Source organism: Octopus bimaculoides, chromosome 9, assembly GCF_046866305.1.
Source record: "Octopus bimaculoides isolate indiv1 chromosome 9, ASM4686630v1, whole genome shotgun sequence".
In the NCBI taxonomy this organism is placed as follows: Eukaryota; Metazoa; Mollusca; class Cephalopoda; order Octopoda; family Octopodidae; genus Octopus; species Octopus bimaculoides.
In genome coordinates, this window is record NC_142936.1 from 70104243 (window position 1) to 70125565 (window position 21323).

Sequence of the window (21323 nt, forward strand, 5' to 3'; positions counted from 1 at the left end):
TCTTTGTGTTTACTTCCCACCATCATTTGACAACTGGTGATGGTTTGTTTACATCCCTATAACATGATGGTTCTACAAAAAGAGACCAGTAGCATGAGTACTAGACTTTAAAAAAAAAAAATAATACTGGAGTCAGTTTGCTTGACTAGATCCGTCAAGGTAGTGCCACATATTCTGTTATTACTCAGTCTGTTATAGTAATATCATTGAAAGATTTGCTAAAAACATATTTCAATGTTATCATTGCAGTCCTTTATTATGTATGTAGAAGTTATTCAGCTGTTCCGTGACCTTGTTCATAATTTATTTTATTATTGTATTTCATTTAATTGTCAATGACAATTAACATATAATGTAATTTGAAAGAATTTCTGTTGCTTGTAGTCTCATCTACCATGCATATTTTCAATCATAAAATATTTTGTACCAACTTTTGGTGGGGATTGGAGCATGATATGGGGTATAATTAATGCACAACTGCAACTTATTTATATATCACTAAAATGTAGTCCTCCTTGTCAACTTTCCCCTGAAGCAGGACTTTGAAACATTGGCTTTTCCATTCACTATGATAATTGTGCTATACTTTTTCTGTCAATTTTTCTGAATAATAAAAGTCCTGCCAAAACAGAACACCACCTGTCTCTTCAGATTCTGTTTTATAAAATACAGACTTTCGTGGTTGGTAGAATTAACTTGTCCTTTGGGTGTGTTTAAAGGAGTCTAATTTGTATCTTGTTGTAAAGCATTTAGACTAAGTCTTCAGTTTGAAAATACCTTCCTCCCACCAGTCTTTGAGCTCTGTTGGCAGTCTTGATCTCTGCCTGACGAAAAGATATGTAAAAGAAAATGTGGTTAGTTAATGGTAATACGATATAAGGATTGGTAGGAGTGTCATTAAAATAGGCTTATGTTTTGAAAAGTGGTCGGTGAAATATGTTGCAATTACTTATAAGTTTTATGTAGAATATGAGGGAAAATGTGCAGATGATTAAATTAAGTTTATTATTATCATTATCGTTGTTGTTGTAGTTGTTATTATTATTATTATAAGTAATATACTGATTTTGGCTCACCGCTCTGCTATAAATAATGAGTTTTGTGTCTGTTTTCAAATACATTGACATATTCTCTGTGGATTAATAAAGCTGGAACATTACGCCAGTAAATACACACATAAGGAAATTAGTTTATAAATAAACTGATGTTTGTTACACATAAGGAAACTAGTTTATAAATAAACTGATGTTTGTTACAGATCACATCACTGTATTTTTAAGCTTAAAATGCCTTCCTCGGTGTTGTGAACTTGGCCTTTTAATGTAATAAAGGTCATTTTTGAAACAGATATCTTAAATGTCTGTGATATAGATAGCTCCATTCTATGAGTGCTCTATTGCTTTAATCACTAATTAAAAAACAACTTTATTAAGTTAAGATAATACTTTTAAAAACAAAATTATAACTTTTAATTTTGAACTTTTAATATTGTCCATCATTATGATAATGAATATAGACCACCGTTTTAATTTTTACAAGAAACAAATCATCTGAAATACAGATCTTTCTACAATAAATTGCTTTTTTTTATTTATTTTTTATCTTTTATTTTTTTTTTTTTGTATTAATGTAAATAAAACATGGCACATCTCTCAATGATATTGCAGTGAATCAAGTAAAACCACAGCAATCTAATAAAATATTTATTATGCAAAAATGTTCAAAGGATTCCTAATGCATCAATAAATTATTTTTGCAGCCTTTAGTGTCCAATAACTGCTGTATGGTATATAGTAGAATAGTGGATTTATAGCAGGAATCACAATTTTGGAAAGCAGAAATTTATTTCAACTCAACTTTAAAGCCAACTTTGTCAGAACTGATTTACTTCTCTGTTGTCCAACAAAATACAACACATTTCTGTTGAAAAGAATTAATCTTATTAATATTAATTATCTCATACCTTTATTCTGAAAAGACATACAAAAGCTGACGTTACCATTTTGCTTTAGAACTTCATACATTTAGCAGTCATACCATCTGTTGATAGATTGGGGTACCCAACTTGTTGAAATGTTAAAACAACTATACAGACTTCTGCTAAGTTCAGAAAAGGTTACCAGATTGCTCTGAAATACTTTAGCTGAAGTTTTATGTTCTACCGACAGTTATATATCTTTTGATTTTATCATGTACAACTATTAGAATAATTTTATATTTTATTTTTTTTCTTGTTGTAAAATATAACATCATCAGAGTAAAAGATAGGCAGTGAAATTGACAAAAATAAACTAATTCACTAAGCGCTCAAAAAATAAGTTTATGTTGGATAACTTTAGATAACGTTTAGGAATTACGGCCATTTAAACAAGGTAGGGCTGTGAATTTGACAAAAATAATACATGTTAGATTCACAATGTATTTGAAAGATAAGCTAACCTTAGATAACTTCAGATAACGTTTAGGAATTTTAAATTAAATTTAAGTTGCATTTGCCAAGGCTGGAAAAAAAAAAACAGTTACTAAACAGGATGCCAAATGTATTAGTGAGCTTCTACATGTTCATATGACTGGGTCAAAATAGCAATTGAGTCTTAACAAGTTCCTTGTTATCCTTAACCATTTAATGTTCAGATTACTTGTCAAATGGACTACTTATTTATTCATGCAGTTTTGAATTAATCATGCATTATCTTGTGGTTCAAGATTTTGATGGTGTGACTGTTTATTTTTAGATTAACCTCGTAAGATAGGTGTGAGAGGCCAAATCTGGCCAGTTTGAATATAAAACAGGTAAAATGTTTAGGCTGCATGTAGCCAGTTTTAATGCTAAAGGGTTAAATTTGGAAGTGCATTTTTTAAACCTTTGGTCAAAAGACAATACACCTTGCAAACAGAAATAGAATGATTATAGCAAGAAACAAAATTTGAAATAGATTTGCAAAAGTTTAGTTGGTCAAGGATATCCCCCCCCCCAAAAAATACCATCAGGTTATCCCATAAATTTTGTTCGATTTTACTTTTTTTAAAATTGAATGAAATTTAATAGTATTTTAGAATGTCTAATGGAATTAAAAATTATTTTTATGCATTTGTGTACATTTAAACTAATTAAATATCATTTTACAGAATAATAGAATTAAAATTTTTTTGATTAAAACCCTTTCTAATATGGAAGTATCCAAAGAGCATTTGAGGCACATAATGCTTTATGAGTACAAAAAAGGAAACTCTACAGCCAAAGTGACTCGAAACATACACTCAGTTTATGGGCTCTATCCGGTGGGATCCTTTGAATTGTTACCACCTAATGCAACAATCAATGCTCAAGACTACGGTCAGCATTAGAGCATTTGAACCAAGCTTTGAAGAGAATAAGACCCGCTTTAGTGAATTGAAAAGGAGTGATGTTTCATCAGGACAATGCGCGACCCCACACTCCAAAGATCACATCACAGAAGATCGAAGAGCTTGGTTGGGAAAAAATTCCTCATCCACCTTATTCTCCCGACCTTGCTCCTTAAGACTACCATGTGTTTCGTAGTTTACAGATCATGTGGGGGACATAACTTTCGCAAGCCAGGAGGAGGTTGAAACTGACATTTCAGAGTTCTTCGCTTTGAAACCAAAAGTGTTTTACATTGATGGGATTAAAAAGATGGAATGAAGTCATAGATAATCAGGGAAAGTACATTGATGATTAAATTTCAATTAAATATAACATTTGATCACTTGTTTTCTTTATTCAAAATTCAGACAGAACTTATGGGCTGACCTGATAGAAATAATAATGAGGTTTACCCAACTAGATGAAAACAGCAACCAAATATCCCTCAAATCACACTCTACACTTGTCTTTAAAAAATGGTTGGGTTACAGCACAATGGATAATGTAGTCCTAAATATCCTTAGTAAGATTCAATCACTACCAAAACACCTTTCATCATAGGTTTACTTGATTGAATTTAACCTGATCTAAATGATAACAGGAACAACTAAAGATATCCATCCAGGTAGAATAATATGTGTTGTAAATAAATAAATAAAAACAGCTACCTTTGCTGTTGTTAAAAATTCAGCATGTTTGCATCTGTGAAACACAAATTGAAGTGGGAGATATTGATTTCAGGAACATAAATGAAGAAAAAGGCATGCTTTTAAAAACTAGTGTTCAGTAACATATGACCAGGAGTTTATTACGTATTCTAGCAACTTTTCCTGCCACAGGAAATTTGCTGCTGTGTCATGCTACACTCTTTAGTATGGGAGTGGAAAACAGTGTGTCATGTCACACAATCACTGAAATAACCTTGATACATTGAACATACTGTTTTATGGTCTTTACTAGGTAGTGGGGTAGCTTGATCCTTCATGTATGGCTACATAGCTATCTTGCACGTTTGAGAACTTTGTTTCCTATTTTGTACAAAAAAAAAATGGTTTTATGTGTATATTCAACATTAACATGTTTACACTCATTTTCCTATGCTTGTATGATTTGGATGGGACTTTTTTAAGTAGTATTTTTTTTATGTCCTGATGCTCTTCCTGATGTCAACCCCTTTAGCAACTTCTTATATGGGGTATATGCAGTACACCCTGATATTGTGTGGCACATTGGGCAAGAGTCTTCTATAGACCTGCCCTGACCAGATCAGTATATGTGAAAAGAAGCCTGTCGTGTGTGTATATGTGTGCTTTCTTGTCCTGGCATCACTGAATAATCCCAGATACACATTGCAAAGTAAGACCTGATTGTGCTCCCAGTCCTTCCTCCTAAAACATTGAACCCCTTAGGATATGACCCTGGAGGAAGGGAGGGATCAAGGCCCATGTTTCTCCTGCAGTCACAGACTTGCAACTGTTGTAGAATATTAATCACAATGACCTCCCTGGTCTTGAAGCCCCTCTGATGATATTGTAGGGTTGGTGTGAGAGGTCAGATCTGGTCAGTTTGATAATAAAACAGGTAGAATATTTTGGCCAGGTATGGCAGGTCTAAATGCAAAAGGGTTAAGCTAGTCTATAAATTCTAAGTATTGTTTCTCTGTAACGTAAACTGTAGAGTAAAAGTTAGATGCTTTTCTGTAGTTGGTGGCATATTTTATCTGAGATCACATATCTATTAACACATACATACACATGTACAAGTTAGGAAATTCACAAGATAACACAAATACACATTTATTCATGCACACATAGAGTGAGTCAGATTATTGTTATTGTTGTTTAGCCCTAGGTGAGTCATGACATAGCTGACCAATATCAAAAGTCATTCCCACTCTGGCAATTCCATTTTATCCCCACCCCCTTCCCTTCCTCTAGACATTATCCAATAAACAATCTCTTAAGATGGCAAGGTGCGATTTGAGGGAAATTTCACCGCTTTTTCTAGTGTTTCAGCTCTAACCCCCATGTCCACCTCTCAAACCCAGTATATTTAGGACTAAATTGAAATTAGTTCAGTTGACAGAATGCTGTTCATACAGAAAAATGACCTCAATTTCAAAGCCTTTTGACTACTTGTACTGGTCTACTTGGCATCATTTAATAGCTGTAGTTGTCTGTCATACATTACCATTGGTCTTGTTTTTGTCTTTGATTTCTCTGCTTCTAGTGATATAAAAAATTTAAAAAATTCCACTAGTGAGCTTTGAATATTGAATACGCCTAAAGAAGAACAGCTTGGCAAATTAGATATTTAACATATCTGTCCGGCTGTCTGTCTCATGCTTTTTGTCATCATCATCTTTTCTATACTATACAATACTGTAATTGTACTATGCTCTGCTTCTACTTCTCAGGCGAATTAGTTACATAACTGCAACTCTCCTCTTTCTCTGTGATATTTGAAACAATAAAATACTTTGACATTATATTCAAACTGATCCCTCTCAGTTTGAGTGTCATGATCAAGTTGAGACATTTTAATTGTACAAGCATATGTGTGTGTTTGGATACCTGCTATCCTATGTATTCATGTGTCTGTGTGTGTGTCTGTGTGTAGGTGTACAGTTGTGCAAGCATACATGCATATCTTGTGTGCATATGCATTTGAATATATGCATATGTATATCTCTGCATGTTTTGGTTTGTGTGTCTTTCACATTGCACTTTTGTTGTTAGTACTGGCAATTACTTTTCCATAGCAATGTTTTTAGAATTTCTATGACATATTATTTGGTTTTGTCCTTTAAAAACCTCATGCTATTTTGAATACATTTATAAAAATTGTCACTAGCAATGATATTTTATTTTCCTCGTAGCCTCATGGTCTCACACAGTACTTAACAATTCAAAAGTTGTTGGCTGATTTCAAAATGATTTTCTGTGTGCAACTCCAGAAGTTGTTTTGAGATCCATCTTAAACTTAACTAAAGCTATATCTATTGTGGATGATTTCCTAGACAGAAGCATGATTAATTTACATATTATTTATCATTTCAATGATAATCAGCTTTTGGTTCAAGAGAACCATGTAACAAAATCCTTCCATTTTTTTAATTTTTTTATTCTTTTACTTGTTTCAGTCATTAGACTGCAGCTATGCAGGGGCACTTCCTTGAAAGGGTTAGTCAAACTAATCTAGTCCAGTACTTCTTTTTTTTTAAGCCTGGTACTTATTCTATTGGTCTGCTTTTGCCAAATTGCTAAGTTACAGGGATGCAAACAAACCAACACCAGTTTTCAAGTGGTGGTGGGAGACAAACACACACTTAGATAAATACTTATATGCATGTGTATGATGGGTTTCTTTCAGTCTGCATTCACCAAATCCCCCCCACAAGGCTTTTATCTGCCAGGGGCTATAGTAGAAAACACTTAACCAAGGTGCTAAGACATAGTAAGATTTTTTCAGCTCCTTCTTGATACATCACACTTATGCAACCATTTAAAAAATTTTCCAGTCCATTTCCATTCATAGACAATGTGCTGCAGCAAAACACAATTCCCATATTTTAACCCTTTCTATACCAACCCACCTGACTCTTTATGTTCTGAATTCAAATCCTGCCAAGGACTACTTTGCCTTTCCCCCTTCCATGATTGATAAAATAAGACTGAACACTGGGGTTGATGTAGTGGGACTAAACCCCTCCTGTTAAATTGCTGGTCTTGTGCCAAAATTTGAAACAACTATGATTATTATTATTATTAGTAGTAGTAGTAAAGCAGCCTGCTGGCAGAATCAGTAACACATCGGGCGAAATGCTTAGCAGCATTTCGTCCATCCTTAAGTTCGGGGTTCAAATTCCACCAAGGTCAACTTTGCCTTTCACCCTTTTGGGGGGTCAATGAAATAAGTACCAGTTACACACTGGGGTCAATACAATCAACTTATCCACTCCCCCAAAATTTCAGGCCTTGTGCCTCTAGTAGAAAGGATTATTATTATTATTAGTAGTAGTAGTAGTAGTAGTAGTAGTAGTTGTAGTTTAGCTCTAGGTTAGCTCTCATTGAGCATAACTGTGATCAAAGACTTTTCAGGACAAATTATTTCATTGAAGCCTTTCGTCAGGAACTGAAATTGAAATATAAAACACAGTTGTTATAAATATGACATAAACAAAAGCAAAAACCCACGAATACGTATGCATATACACATGAGGGCCTACACACCCACACACGCAGATTATATATATATATATATATATACACACACACACATATGCCAGCATGGAAAATAAACATTAAATGATAATGATATAGACATATATATAAGAGAGAGAGAAATACATACAGAATCATACATAGATATTTACATAAATACATTAACATATAGATACATTTGTACATAGAAATATATATACACACATACACACACATATAGAAAGTGCCTAAAAAATAAGGAATGAATTCTGTCAAAGTGGAAGGAAGTTGCAATAACTCAATTCCTGTTCTACTGAAGAGAGCATCGTGTGTCGAGCTAGAAAGCAGGAAATACAATTTCAATATCATAACGCTATACTGCTTCTCAAATTATGTGCGATTGCATACAGTAATTGCAATACACAGTTGAACTTTTTCTCAACCTCTCAATTGAATCTGAGGCAGAAATCTAGTTTGACATATACCCAGCAGTTGGTGATGATGACAGCAGCGATAACAGTGCTGCTGTTTGTGATCAAGGTAGTGGCAGTAGTAGTTGTAGTAGAAGTATTGATATTTATGTTGGTTCTAGTGTGTTGTTTTGGTGATAGTAATAGTGGTGGCTGTGGCGGTGTGTGTGTGCAAATGTGTTATATGTTATGTAGATATAAAATATTAACTTACTCTTGGCTATGGTGTAGATAGTCTGTATGCACATGTGTCTTCTGTACACACACACACATACGTAAATCCATGTTAGAATGCATTTTATCCGTGGCATTTTATAAAATACCTTATGTATTTAAATACAACCATTTACAATTTTACAGCTGCTATTTCATTTCTTCTGAGTTCTCAATCCAAACTATTCATGTGACATGAGTCTTGGCAATGAGGCAAACCCTTCCATGCTATCACAAGACATTAATTTTAGCAACATAGTCAACCTTCTCTCTTCTGCTGATCATAGTCTTATCACTGACTGTTGATCATAGTTTTAGCAGTGAGCCCAACCACTTATTGACATCCCATAACTATGTGTGACCTAGAATGAATGTTACTATAAAGTTTTAAGGCCTTCCTTCTCAACAATATTTACTGTAACAAACTAATGAGGAACTGTCTACACAGTCACTCAGTTTCCAAGAAATAGCAGCTGTATGTCTCTCTTAAATCACAGTCTACCATATAATAAAAAGGAAGGACACATTGGATAATGTATTTCCTGATACATTAAAAAAAAAAAAAATACAGGATGTTCATAGTTGAAACCAGGTCAAACAAGCACACAGAGGCCTTTCATGGGCTTGAAAGAATTTTGTTTTGATAATTGGTAGATTATTTCATTCCCAGTTTGCTGGTACTGGCCATCAGGGATAGGTATACAATCATCTTATAATGTTTACCTGCAAAAGAAAATTTATCTCATTATTCATTTCATTCCATGGAACTTTGGAGATATTTGGATTTATACTTCTAGTTTTTTTATGATGATTAATATTTCTCCATTTTTTCGCCACTTCTCCTTACATTACAGAAAAATCAAAACAATTTTGAAGCTATTTTGGAAGATTTACATATTACTGATTCTTTAGTTGGCAAGCTGGAAGAACCATTAGCATGCCAGGCAGAATACTTCATGGCATTTCTTCTGACTTTGTGTTCTTAGTTCAAACTCTGCCAAGGTTGACTTTGCCTTTCATCCTTTCGGGGGTCATAAAATAAGTACCAGTTAAACATTGAAGTCAATGTAATCAACTAATCCTCTCGTCCAAAATTTCAGTCCTCTTACCTAAAGTAAAATGGATTATTATAAGCATTACTTTTGCATTGAGTATGTATATGTGTTGTGTAAGATATTACTATATAGATGTCTGGCAGATTCGCTAAGTCAGTGGCATTAGACAATGCTTTTTTTATACTTTGTACCTTGAGGTCAAGATTACTTTTCCTCCTTATGGAGTCAATAACTTAAAAAAGAAAAAAAAAAGCAGTACTGTGAGTGAAGGATTGGTGGAATTGCTAAAGCATGGTGATACCATGAAATAGCAAATTCAAGCCTCTGCATTCTGATAGCAGTGTCTGCAGCTAAACTGTATCAGCCTTGCATTTCCCTTGAAATATAAGTGGTATGAAAGTTGAGGCTAGCATGCTTATGTAGTTAAGAAGTTCACTTTACAATTACACTTTTCGAGTTCAACACCACTGTGTGGTACCTTAGACAGGTATCTTCTTTGGGGCAACCAAAGCCTTGTGAGTGGATGTGAAAGACAGAAACTGAAAGAATCTTGTCATGTGTGTGTGTTTGTGTGAACCCTTGCCTTGATATTATGATGTAATAGCTGTAAATGAGCATTAGTCATACAAGTGATGTTGTGCATTTCCAGTCTTCCATGAAAAACATGCCTGGCCATCAGAAAAGGATTAGCAGTAGGAAGGGCATCTGATCATAGAAAATTTGCCATAACAAATTTTGTCTGACCCATGCAGCAGGGAAAAGTAGCCATTAAACAATGATGATAACTATCTCTCAGATATGATACCAACTATCAAATGCTAGGCAAAAATTTTTTTTAAATGCTTAGCAATAGCCTCAGGATGACCAAAGTCTTATGAGTGGATTTGGTAGATGGACGAATACAATTGTAGCCTTCAAAGCTGTAGAGTCACCCGAGCATACAAGACGAGCATTATTTGTAATTCAATGGTACAACAGTGTAAGAGTTTGCTTTGAGATATACTTAGATTGTGATTTCTGCAATGTGGTGCATAAATTGTCAAGTAAAGGAGACGCATCTTTGCCTCCACTGATTCAATTGAAAAGTGTTATTTTGTGTAAAGTTATTTGGTTGCAGACCTCCTTTGAGTCTTTTTATTATCACTGGGTCAGATATAGTCCCCAGATGGTAACATTGATTTCAAGGCCTTTCCAGATAAGTGATTGATCATGCAAAGAGATTTATAGATTGTAAATTTATTCTGTTCAGTTACCTATCGGCATAGTGATCATTGGCAAACTCCAGAGGTGACACTTTCATTTCTCCTTAGCCTTCACATCACACAGTTGTTAATGTTTATTTGAATTGGGTCATGCCCTTCCAATTGCAATAGATCCATGATGCATCTTACAGCTATGCCAGTCACCTGTATGGTGAGGAATCCTACACTAGGGAGTGGTAGCGACAAGGGTTGGATAGCTGACTGCTTATTGTGATCATTTATCTTTTGGTTTCCTGTAGCTTTACTCTCTTATCCCTCTCATGCATTACATTGTCACTGCTCAAATCAAATACAAATCACTTACATAGTGTACTGGCTGCTCTTTGTGGCACCAGCTCTGATGGGGCTGCTATGATGTTGCTCTGTTTCACCTGTTAAATATATATGTAATGTGTGAAATCAAGATGAGTCACTTTGTTGCTTTATAATCTTGAAATCTTGTGTTGGACTAAATATAGTGTAATCCTATGAATTCCAAAGATATGTTCTGCCAAAATCTAACTAAGTGTTGTGATAATTTAAATGCAATTCATAAAAATCTGTTTCAATTCTTAAGATTACAATGTATTCACCATAATTTCCATCTCACCAAGATGCTTGGAATAGTATGGCACATGTTGTTAAACAAAGAATATGTACATAAAAATATTTTCAAGGCTTATCTGTCTATTGACCGAAATGGTATTTGTTTTGCAATTAGCTTCCTTTTCTACTTTTTTTCAAACTTTTGTTTGTTTGTTTAAAAAGCTCTGTATGCAATTCTGCCAACACCCTAGCATATGAGGAAATATCTCTGTAAGTGATTTATAAGCATTGTAAATGGCAGGTTTTATCTGCTGTATTAATATTATTTTTAAACAGTATAAAGTGTATCTCAGAAAATGAAAATATGTTTGAGATGGTGAGAGGGAGAGAGAGAGGCAGCCAGCCAGTCAAACAGATCAGTGAAATCTAACTTTTTTTTTTATATTTGAAACACGCAAGAAACTAATATTTAAAGGTAGTTTCTTTTTATTCTTTTACTGGTTTCAGTCATTAGACAGCTATGCTGGTGCACCACCTTCAATGGTTTTGTTGATCATATCAATCTTGTCGGGAGGCTGTTGTAGCTTAACGGTTAGAGCACTCAGCCAGTATCTAAGGAGTATGGATTTGAGTCTTGTAGCCATCTTCTAGCAACTTTTTATGTGAAGGCGCATAGCTCAGTGGTTAGAGCATCAGACTCGCAATCATGAGGACCTGGCTGTATATTGTGTTCTTGAGCAAGACCCTTTATTTCATATTTCCCCAGATCACTCAGCTGTAGAAATGAGTTGCAACATCACTGGTGCCAAGCTAAATCTACCTTTGCCTTTCCTTTAGATAACATCGGTGATGTGGAGAGGAGGCTGGTATGCATGGGTGACTGCTGGTCTTACATAAAAAGCCTTGCCTGGACTTGTGTCTCAGAGGGAAACTTTCTAGGTGCAGCCCTATTGTCATGACCAAAGAGAGTCTTTACCCCCTTAACCCTTTATTAATCTCCAGTATTCATTTTAGCCTGATACTTAATTTTATCAATTTCTATTTATCAAAAGGCTAAATTGCTATTTATGATATAAAGGGTTGCTTCAACACATCAATGAAAACACGTGTGTGCAGTTGCACATGATTATAGATGCAGGTATGGGTGTGTGGTCAAGAATTTTGCTTTGCAGCCATGATATTTGGAGTTCAGTTTCAATGCATGGTACCTTAGATAAGTATCATCTGCTATAATCACAGAGCTGACCACAGCCTTGTGAGTAAATTTAGCAGACAAGAACTGAAAAGAAAGACATCATTTGTGTATGTATGTTTTTGTGTGTGTATCCTGTCTAGACATGTTTTCTTGCCCTATACAATCAGCTAGAAAGTGGTTACAACTTGAGAAGGGGACCTCATGATTCATTGGGTTTGCTTCTTGATTGGATAGGGATTTCTCTACACAGTTTATTCAGTCAGCAAAGCTCACACAGATCATCTTATCATTTTAGAAAAGACAGACACACTGCATAACATGGTCCTGAAGAAAAAAAAAAAAAACAGAGTGGTTAAGGCTAAAGTAGTTCTGATCAGTTGCCTGTTAGATCAGGAGTAAATCTGGAGTTAAAGATCAGCTGCATCACCTGAAGCAGTTAAAGTTTGAATCTGTAAATATTTGTGTCAGTTGACTAACACCTTTACCAATCAATCATTCTTTCTTTTGACATTGATTTTCTTTAATACAATGGCTGTTGTTCCGAACAACAAACGTATGGAGATCAATACAGGATATAAACTAAAAATATGTTGGTGCTATTGATGTTCTGTCAATCAATTTACACCTCGCATAAACTGTATAGAGTTGGGTACTCTTTTTTCCCTAAGAAATCAGTATTGATTTCATAGAACTCAAAAGCCAATATATATATACAGGGTGTGATGGGTAAATTGTTGCCATTTTATATTTTTAATTTTGCACATTATTTGTTTTTCATTTTATTGACTACACAGTATGGTAGGGTCAGTTGGGCACCATCTGTGAGAAAAACAGCACCATCATGCAATTCACTCTGCTGTACTGCTTTGCATTCTTGCCAGAAACTCTGATACAAACATTTCAGAGTATTTGGGTGTCAGTCTAAGGACATGTACTGACCGTGATAAAAATCAAACATCCAGTCAACATCATGGTGTTTGGAGTGAATACTAGTGATGGCAATGTTATTCCTCCATTCATCTTCCCACACGGCCTCAAACTCAACATGGAGGCCTACATCAAATGCTTGAAGGAGGTAGTGCTGTCCTGGTTCAAGAGGGTGGATGCTGGAAGACCATATGTCTGGCAACAGGACTCTGTACCATGCACACAAGCAGAACTTGGTCATGGCTGTCAGACAATTTCTGCAACCACATCACCTTTAATATCTGACCACTTAACTCCCCAGGCTGCAACCCCCTTGATTTTTATGTGTGAAGCCCATCGTGTATATATATATATATATATATATATATATATCATCATCATCATCATCGTTTAATGTCCGCTTTCCATGCTAGCATGGGTTGGACAACTTGACTGAGGACTGGTGAAACCGGATGGCAACACCAGGCTCCAATCTAAATTTGGCAGAGTTTCTACAGCTGGATGCCCTTCCTAACGCCAACCACTCAGAGAGTGTAGTAAGTGCTTTTACGTGTCACCTGCACGAAGGCCAGTCAGGCGATACTGGCAACGGCCACGCTCGAAATGGTGTCTTTTATGTGCCACCCGCACAAGCCAGTCCAGGGGCACTGGCAACGATCTCGCTCGAAAATCCTACGGAAGCCAGTCAGGCGATATATATATATATGTGTGTGTGTGTGTGTGTGTATTTGTGTGCCTGTGTTTGTCCCCCCCACCATCACTTGATAACCAATGTTGGTATGTTTATGTCCCTGTAACTTAGTGGTTTGGCAAAAGAGACCGATAGAATAAGTACCACTGCATGGTACCTTGGACAAATGTTTTTAGTATAGCCCTGGACCAACTAAAGCCTTGTGGATGGATTTGGTAGTCAGAAATTGAAAGAAGTATGTTGTGTGTATGTGTTTTTATGTATCATTGTATCAACTAGACTATTGGATGTTATACACAGCTGGTCACAATGCATTTCCTTCCTTTGTTTTGACTTTCAAATGATACCAGCTGCTGTTTAAGCAGGCAGGCCAACATACCTCTTGAATCCCAACCACATGGTTCTGGATTCAGTTCCGCTGTGTGGGGCCTTGGGCAAGTGTCTTCTACAATACAGGCCTTGTGAGTGGATTTGGTAGACGGAAACTGAAAGAAGGCTGCAATTGTTATTATATATATATATATATATATATATATATATATATATATATATATATATATACACACATGTGCATGTATATAATATATGTGTGTGTGTCCGTTTGCCCCCTACCACCACTTGTCAACTGGCATTGGTGTGTTTGCATCCCCATAACTTAGTGGTTTGGGAAATTGATAGAATAAGAACCAGGCTTAAAAAAGAAAAAGATCTGCTGGAGTTGATTCATTTGACTAAAAAATTTTTGCGACAGTGCCTCAGCATGGCCACAGTCTAAACAAGTTAAAAAAAATAAAAAGTGTGTGTGTGCGTGTTTGTCTCTACTCCCGTCTCGACATCATGTGGTGGTTGTAAACAAGCATCACTGTCATACAAGCAGGATTGTTCATTCCCAGGCTTTTGTGAAAAAACATGACTGACCATAGTGAATATTATCTTGGTTGGAAACTGGTGCAAGTTGGTGACTAGAATGGCATATCCATAAAAAAAAATCTACCTCAACAAATTTCATCTGACTCATGCAAACATGGAAAAGTGGACATTAAATAAAGAAGTATGATGATATATCTAGAAGGTATAGCAGAAACCCTCCTCTACCCCTATTGGTGTGGCATTGTTGAAGTTAGGCAGGTGATAATGTTGTCTTCATGTAGCTTTTTTCCTTTCATCCTTTTGGGGTCAATAAATTAAGTACCAATTGAGCACAGGGGTTAAAGTAATCATATTATCCCATCCCCCAAATTGCTGGCCTTGTGCCAAAATTTGAAACAAATATTTTACCTTTTTTGTCTTTTGTCTTTGAATTACCATCATGCTTTTCATCAGTACACAACATGCATTTGCTGTTGAAATGTTTGTTGCCATGTAAAATGTGTGAGATTTTTTTGCTACACTCTGTATTTGAAAAAATAAAATATATCAACCCCTGGCAGGCCGAATATAGAGGAACAAAGCCAAAATATTACAGTAACATTTATTAGATTCTCTGGTTTATTGTTTCTGCCAATCCTGTTTATCAAAACCCAATCAAGTTATATGATGGTAGATAATTTTTCAGGGGATTTGTTAACTTCACCTTTTACAGATGAAAATTGTTTTGTTTTACCTTCTTTTTATTATTTACATTTGCATATGAGTTGTGTAGATCTGTACATTAAAAGCAATAATCATATTAATAACTCATACCATTCATTTAGACAATTAACCCAAGCTAACTTTCAAATAAACACTTTATCTCTCACACACTTTTTATTCACTCTTTCTTGCCCACTCACTCTCTTTCTTTCACTCTCTAACTCCCCATTCTCTCTCTCATTCATATATATATATATATATATATATATATATATATATATATATATATATATATATATATACATACATACACTAACACAAACACACACACATATATATACACAGTCCTACCCAAAATGTTAGATTCTTTCTCTCCACCCATCTTCCTCATGGTAAATAATTTATTATTCTACTTCACAAAGATTTTTCTACTTACTCTTTGCCAATGCAGGCCGTTCCTACTCTCCCTGGAGTCTACAATATTTCACCCATATTTCAACCGCGATTGTTGGCAGTTTTTCCTTTCTTTTTTAGAAATTCATCTGTTCGAAATATTCCTCGTTGTTTCTCGACATTTTTTTTTTTCACACAACACAGTTTATTTTTGTTTTTTTTTTACATCCGATTACATAACTTCCTCAACCACTTTCACATTCTCTTAATTAATCTTGCTCACTTGTCCTTCAACCATTTTTTCCATGAAAGCAACCAATCAGTGCCATTGACGCAGACACAATTATCCCTCATTCTCTCATGTTTTTTTTTTTTTCCTCAGTACTTTATGCTGTTGTTCAGAGACTATTTTTTTATGTAATGATTCTTTGCTAATTTAGACTCAAGGTCAACAGTTTTGAGGGGAGGGGTTAGTTGATTATATCAACTCCCAGTATTTGACTGGTACCTTTTTCTTTTTATCAACCCTGTTGAAATGAAAGACAAAGTCAATCTTGAGAAGGAGCTACTTGATTATACCAACTCCAAGTACTTGTCTGATACTCTCTTATTTTTTTTTATCGACCTTCTTGAAATAAAAGGCAAAGTTGGCCTTGAGAGGGACTAGTTGATTATGTGAGTACTTGAGTGATACCTTCCTTTAAAAAAAAAGGTATCACTCAAGTGCTAACGATTCTGTCAGCTTCAATAATAATAATAATAATAATAATAATCCTTTCTACTAAAGACACAAGGCCTGAAATCTGTGGGAGAGGGGCTAGTCGATCACATCAACCCCAGTGTCTCACTGGTACTTAATTTATCAACCCCTTTCAGGGTTGATAAATTCTGCAGAATTTGAACACAGAACTTAGCAGCAGACAGAATACCGCTAAGAATTTCACCCAGCATACTAACGATTCTGCCAGCTCGTCTCCTGAATAATAATAATAATAATAATAAATGCCCTGATGCAGTACCAGGCAGTGGCTCTCATGGCTTCTGATCTTAACTGATTGGAAGGGTTATCATGTACATTGTTTTGTCTTGGTAGAAAAGATGGGCTAGAACAAATATTCTGCTTAATACCACAGATTTGCTTGTCATTTACTTGACCTTAACCACTTGAACATGTCTCTTAGTAGCTGACGATATGTGCATTTCTAATCACAAGCAGGAGAAGTAGGGGGAGCATCATAGCCATGTGTTGAGAGGGATTCTTTGGGGTTTGGATATTTAAGAAATTATGAATATTTTACAACCCCACTTCCTGCCCCCGATTGTTTCTGTTTAGAAATTAGAATATTGGAGAGCCTGAGAAGGTCATTGCTGGCATTTATCCACAGTGATTTTAAAAAAATTACGGAGATGTATTTGCATAGCAAGTGGCTTGATCTGAGATTGTGTACTGAAACAAAAACAATTGCAGTGTGGAAGATGTTTGTAAACCATTCAAGAACACACAAATACCATTAGTTTCACTTCAACATTAAAACTTCATTTGTCTCAAAATATTTTCATTGCTTTGAAACCGCGACCTGTTCACTGACAAAACTTCATAAAAGTGATGCAGCACAAAGCCTTGTCAGTGAACAGTAAATACGCACGCGCACACACATACACACATATTCATTGCCTTTCATTTGTGTGTATGTGTATTTATGTGTGTGCGTGAGTGTGTAGTAGTGTGTTTCTGTGTGTCACTGTCGAAGTTGTTTGGAAACTGTGTATAAGGAGCAAGTTTTGAGTACTTGTCGGTAACTTTTTGTTTTTTTTCTTCCTCATCTTCTAATAGAAATTACCCAACTTTCTGGGCTCTTCTCACAGCTATCCTGCATTCAAAAATTATACGAGTATTTTAAAAAATTTCATTCAATAAATGTTTTTACAGTACATATACATTAATAGCAAATAAAACTTGAAACAGAAAGTGAAAGACTTTGCAAATGAAAATGGAATACTCTGCAGTGAATGCAGTGAATATTTAAATTTGTGATGCATTGGATGCAGTGAATATTTAAATTTGTGAAAAATTGGAGTTAAAAAAATTCAATAAACTTGAGAAATCAAAATTATAGGAAATTTCTTAGAACATGAATTTATAAAAATATTTCCAGACAGTCAACCCTTTAATAATTGTTTTCTTTTACTACTTTTAGTAATTGTTACATACCTAATTAATAAGCCGCTTTCTCCATTATTATAATTATTTCTAATATTGCCATAGTAATTGTGATCTCTTTTGAGGCCTGCATTATTAAATCATTCACAGTATGTGACTGATATTTTTATTCCACAAAATAACACATTTGTGGAGGGGTATAAGTTATGTGTAATGGCATTTTCCTGCAAGTTGGTAATGCCTCAATTCCAGTCTCTTTCAGCCTCTTAGACTGCTGCAGTTTGGGTATTATGCTAAGTGCAGCCAATTACCACATGAATAATTTCAATCCTTATGTCACACACTCTTTCCATTCCTCTAGTTAGGTTGATATTTCTCAATTTTCTCAATCTCCTTAATACCAATTTTATTTTTTAAGTTACTACAGTACTTTTGGAGGGAGATTTGGCTGCTATTGAGGTTTTCATGCTGGCTCAATCACTACAGGGACAGTTGAGTGCTATTTCTATCAGGTACAAGTTTTTGGCCTGGCGACTGTAGTAAGACATGTGTTATAGAGGGGGGGGGGCTTAAAGTTTTTTTTGGTTGTTCCTTCCACCTCATCCTTTAGTATAATGCCTTCTTTGTCTTCTTCCATTATCAAAGCAATATGTGGAAGTTGATAGAAAAGTTGTGACCTCCTGTAACTTTTTGGAAAATTAGATAAGAATGATAAGTTTAATACAGCTAGATGGCACCATCCTCAAATAAAATCTGTAGATTGAGAGGAAAGTGAAGGTACTTGCCTTTGTGTTGAGAGCAGTCAGTATTATGGCCAACATGGTTATATCCCCTTGGTTGATTTTATTATATCATCCATGATATATTTCATATTTATTATTTACTATTATTATTAAGGTGGCAAGCTGACAGAATTGTTTGCCTGCCAGACAAAATACTCTCTCTTTACTTGTTTCAGTCATTTGACTGCGGCCATGCTGGAGCACCGCCTTTAGTCGAGCAAATCGACCCCGGGACTTATTCTTTGTAAGCCTGGTACTTATTCTATCGATCTCTTTTGCCGAACCGCTAAGTGACAGGGACATAACCACACCAGCATTGGTTGTCAAGCAATGCTAGGGGGACAAACACAGACACACACATATATATATATACATATATATACGACAGGCTTCTTTCAGTTTCCGTCTGCCAAATCCACTCACAAGGCTTTGGTCGGCCCGAGGCTATAGTAGAAGACACTTGCCCAAGATACCACGCAGTGGGACTGAACCCGGAACCATGTGGTTGGTAAACAAGCTACTTACCACACAGCCACTCCTGCACCTATGCCACTCCTGCAAGCATTTTGCCCATCTTTACTTTCAGAATTCAAGATTTACTGAGGTCGTCTTTGCTTTTCTTAATTTCAGACTCAATGAAATAAAAACCAGTTGAGCACTAGGGTCAGTGTAATCAACTCACCCCCATCTCCCCTGAAATTGCTGGCTTTGTGCCAAAATTTGAACCCATTTTTATTATCGTTATTATAATGGCAGAATTATTAATGTGCCTTGTGTGTTTTCCTTCTGTTTCTTTACATTCTGAGTTTAAAACCTACCAATGTCAACTCTGCCTTTCATTCTGTTGGGGGTTGATAAAACAAAGTACCATTCAAGTCCCATTTAAACAACTAACTCCAACTTCAAAATTCCTGGTCTTGGGCCTATATTAAAAGCCTCATTTTATCAAGAGACAGGATTGGTAAGGCTAGTGGGTTTGAGTGGGCCTAACTTCAGTATGCTTCTTTTATCTAAGAAAGAAATTGGGAGAGAGTACTCTCGATGCATTGGAGATAATTGAGGTCTTTTGTTTGAGCTTCCTTGCTGAATTATTCTAGGTGGACTGCCCTATCTTTCTTGTAGTTGATTTCCTATTGATTGATGTAAACCCCACCTTTTGGATATTGTATTTAATCCTTTTATAGTGCCTAGAGTAGAGAGGGAAGTGCTGTCTCATAGCAAATTTGTTGGAAGAATGGTCAGTATAAACGGACCAATTCTGAGAATACACCTGTAGAAAAAAAGGTAATGTAAAAGGAGAAAGGGCTCTATACCCCTTTCTTATTTTTCTGACCAGGCTCCCATGGCTTTTGTGGGTTTTTCCACATGTAACCTTTTCTTTTTCGAAGCGCCTCACCCTATTGGGAGTTTTATTTGTTATATCTGTCTCTGTTTTTCCTCTGTTTACACGAACGTTTTTCTACTTTTCGGACAAAACCCTATGTAACCTTTGTCCTTACATGTTTTTGATTTATATTAGCCCTTGTGGCCAATAAAACGAATTAATTATTATTATTATTATTATTATTAAGGCAGTGAGCTAACATCATTGTTCACATGTTGGACGAAATACTTAGCTGCATTTCATCTGACTCCTTATATTGTGAGTTTAAATACTACCACAGTCAAATTTGCCTCTCATCTTTTTGGGGTTGATAAAATAAGTACCAGTTATGCATTGGGGTCAATATAATTGACTAGCCCTTCCTCCAAAATTTCAGGCCTTGTACCTTTAGTAGAAAGGATTATTATTATATAGTGAAATACTTAGCGATATTTCATATGTTGCTACATTCTGAGTTCAAATTCCCCGATGTCAACTTTGCCTTTCAAGGTTGATAAATTAAGTATTAGTGAAACACTGGGGTTGATGTAATCGACTAGTCTCCTCCCCACAAATTTCAGGCTTGTGCCTATAGTAGAAAGGATTATCATTTCATATTTCTTCTATTCCTGTTCCAAAACTCCTTTCCTGTAAATTACATTCTCAGTCCCTAACTTATTTTCCATACTTCAGAATGTAGTCTATAGCCTCCCACAGCTGTAACACATCACTCACATATCTGTTGTTATCAAGGGGTCAAAGTTTTTCCTTTTTTTATTTTTTTTATTGGGGGTCAAATATTTCAGAGATAAGCAGTTGAAAGCTAATTCTCTTGATTTAACAGCTCTCTGCATGCACTGACTATTATGTATGTATGTGTGTTATATATATATATATATATATATATATATATATATATATATACAGGGTGTCCATAAAGTCTTTTTACAATTTAAAAAATTTATTACAAAAACAATTGATAAGATATCTTAATCAGACTTGTTCTATTCTACTCAGTGGTTTTCGAAGTTTTTTTTTACCTCCTTTTAATACACCTCTATATGGGTACCGTTAGTCACACGAAGCACATCAAGACGGTACTCGATTTCTTGCCATGTTTGCTA

At 35.3% G+C, this 21323-nt stretch overlaps 1 protein-coding gene and 1 long non-coding RNA gene across 3 annotated transcripts in view; one reads left to right on the forward strand and one right to left on the reverse strand.

Annotated features, from left to right (window-relative positions):
* The window catches only part of LOC106868043 (guanine nucleotide-binding protein subunit alpha-13), a 122719-nt gene that overhangs the window by 76499 nt on the left and 24897 nt on the right, over nt 1-21323 (forward strand). The window lies entirely within an intron of this gene.
* LOC149134187 (uncharacterized) lies at nt 1688-12973 on the reverse strand. The gene is made up of 2 exons (XR_016243175.1): nt 8275-12973; nt 1688-7522 (listed from the first exon to the last, which is right to left on the reverse strand). It is a non-coding gene; the product is annotated as an uncharacterized LOC149134187 (long non-coding RNA).